This window comes from Microtus ochrogaster, chromosome 18 (genome assembly GCF_000317375.1).
Source record: "Microtus ochrogaster isolate Prairie Vole_2 chromosome 18, MicOch1.0, whole genome shotgun sequence".
NCBI classification, from domain to species: Eukaryota; Metazoa; Chordata; class Mammalia; order Rodentia; family Cricetidae; genus Microtus; species Microtus ochrogaster.
In genome coordinates this window covers 24,203,493-24,206,525 of record NC_022020.1, presented here as the reverse complement: position 1 = coordinate 24,206,525, position 3,033 = coordinate 24,203,493, and the positions used below count along the sequence as shown (strand labels likewise).

The 3,033-nt window shown below is 45.8% G+C and overlaps 1 protein-coding gene across 2 annotated transcripts in view; it reads left to right on the top strand.

Annotated features, from left to right (window-relative positions):
- Positions 1–3,033, top strand: part of Dnajc18 (DnaJ heat shock protein family (Hsp40) member C18) — a 32,267-nt gene that overhangs the window by 25,341 nt on the left and 3,893 nt on the right. The gene's annotated exons all lie outside the window — the stretch shown is intronic.

The window sequence follows — 3,033 nt, the reverse complement described above, 5'->3', positions numbered from 1 at the left end:
CTGTAAAACAGTCCTGGCAGTCTGGAACTCACTCTGTAGACCAGTCTGGCCTTGAACTCACAGAGATCCGCCTGCCTCTACCTCCCAAGTGCTAGGATTAAAGACGTGAGCCACCACCGCCCATCCCTGACTTGTGACTACTCACTGTGTAGTTGGGGCTGGTCTCAGAAATCTGCCTGTTTCTGCCTCTAATCTGCTGTTATGCAGCCCTGGATTTTTGATCCTCCTGGGGACTTAGATTATAGGTATGCACTAGCTCTTCTGTCTTACTACCTGCCTTTTTTTTTTTCTTTTTTCAAAAAATTACTTTTATCTGTGCAAGAACATGTACAAGAGTCTAAAGAGATGGCTCAGAGGTTAAGAGCACCTCCTGCTCTTCCAGAGGACCCACATTCAATTCCCAGTACTCACATGGCAGATCACAACTGCCTGCAACTCCATGATCTAACACCCTCTCATAGATATACATCCAGGCAAAACACCAATGCACATTAAAAAAGAAGAAGAAGAAAGGCTGTGTACAAATGTACAACATGTGTGTGACAGTCAGAGGGCACCTGTGGGACTTGGGGCATCCTAACTGTTGCTCTTGTTGATGTCGTAAGGTCCCCAGCCTCACCAGTCACTGGACCCATTTTGCATCCCGAGCTTCTTCATAAAGTTCTCAGTGCTATCTGGTTTCCTTCACAGTTCCCTAAATCACACATTCCCTAGTAAGAAATTTGATTGAGCCAGCCTCCCTTTTTGAGTGATACCAGAAGTTTAGTTGCTGGCTTGAGCCAAGCAGTGGTGGCACATACCGTGATCCCAGCATTCGGGAGGCAGAGGCAGGCGATTCTAGGAGTTAGAGACTAGCCTGGTCTACAGAATTTTAGGACAGCCAGAACTACACAGCGAGACCCTATCTCAAAAAAGCAAAACAAAACAAAATCCAGTAACAACAAAAGAAGTTGTTAGCCTGGAATCTGGTGTCTTGTTGCTTGTGGGTGCACAGAAGAAGAGTGACTCCTGTCTGGCTTTTCAGTAGTGTGGATGTGAAAGAGCTTTCTTTTCTTCTGCTCACAAGAGACAGTGTCTCCCGCTTGGCTTACAGCTCCAGGTTTTACGGGGCTTCCTGGCAGTAGCCCTGTCTCAGACAGTAGTTTCATTTTAAATTCCAATCAAACTGCCCCCATGCACAATTTAGAAACACACACACACACACACACACACAGTAACTGCATCTTGGCTTTGCAAACTGGGCTCTGGTCGATTATTCTTCAAACTATAACTCATCTTTTAAGCTTTATTTCTAGATGTCTTTAAGTGTATACTGATAAAATTAGTCCTTTGGTCACAGTGCTTCTAAGCCCTTGCTGACCCATCCGTACTCCTGCCTCCCACCGAGTTAACCCACCCTTCCTGTGTTTAAAGCACATTGCTCTTCCTGCTAGCACGGTACTGATCAACAGCATTAGTGGTCCATAGGTGCATGCTGGTTCCCTCTCCGGACTGCTGGCCCCAGAAGCAGACTATCTTACTAATTCTGTGTCCTGGGCTGCAGGCACAGTCCTGACTTCAGGACAGGAGCTCCACACATGCCAGAGAAGATTCTCCTACTACAAAGCAGGGCGCTGAGGAGGAGCGTGAGGAACGGTTTGGTGCTGGTGTCTTATCCTTCCCCTCAGGGACTTCGCCTCTGCCCTTCGTTTCTACAGGGCAAAGCTGGCTACCCCCCAAATGAGGGGAAGTTAAATACTTCATTGTTAAATTAATTAATTTTGTTTGTTTGGGGTTTTTTGAGACAGGGTCTCACTATGCAGACTGGGCTGTTTAAATTGGGTTTTATCTTCTAAAAATCAGGAAAGATCTGTGTGTGGTGGTATAGGAAGGCCTGTGATCCCAGCACTAGGGTGGCAGAGAGAGGAAGATTTTGAGTTTAAGGTCAGACTGAGCTTCATAGTAGTAAGACTCTGTCTTAGGAAAAAAATCAGGTTGGTGAGGTGGGTTAGTGGGTAAAGGCTCTTGACAGCAAGCCTGACCTGAGGTCAGTCCAGGACCCAGAAGTGGAGAGAGAGAACTGATTCCCACAAGTTGCTCTCTGACTACCACATACATGATATGGTTCATGCATGAGGGTATGCACACACAAAAAATAAATAAAGGGAATTTGAAAAGAAAGAAAGGAAGAAAAAGAAATAGGGAAAACATTTGGTATATAGTCCAGGCTGGCCTCAAACTCAGAGATTCTCTTGCCTCTGCTTCTGAGTGCTGGACTTAAAGATGTTTCCCAGCAAGACCTACCCCAGGAAAAAATTTAGGAGCAAGAATCTATGTGGATCTAAATTCAGTGAAAGCCACAGTAATGTGTCCTTACCAGCCCCTCTGTGATGATGGGCACAGGAATGGTTTGGATTTATTGCTTTCTGCAGGAACTACACGAAAATCTTCATTTTGCATTCCTCAGACCCTCACACACATAAGAACTCATATGACACCACGTACATATACATGTGCACACATAAACACACAAACACAGGTGTACACACACACATGCTTGTGCATGCACATGTATCGTATTCTACTTTGTAGCATTAAGATGCAATGCAAAAAGATGAAAGATTTCACCAAGAATGGTGTTTGAGCTTTTGTTCCCATCCACATGAGGCTTGTTCAGATCTGTGGCTCTGTCCAGGCACAAGTGAAGACTCTGTGAGAGCCACAGCTGGTAGGACAGGCCTATAATCCCACTCTGTAATCTCTGGGAAGCTAAAGCACGAGGATCACAAATTCAGGACCTACCGTGGCTACAGAGTGAGTTCAAGGCTAGCCTGGGCAACTTAATAAGCGCTATCTCATTTTGCTTTTTTGTTTTGTTCTGTTTTAAAAAAGAACTGAGGGTATGACCAGCAGTATATATGAAGTCCTAGGATCCACCCTCAGTTAAAAACAGCCCCCCACAGCCGGGCGGTGGTGGCGCACGCCTTTAATCCCAGCACTCGGGAGGCAGAGGCAGGTGGATCTCTGTGAGTTCGAGGCCAGCCTGGTCTACAA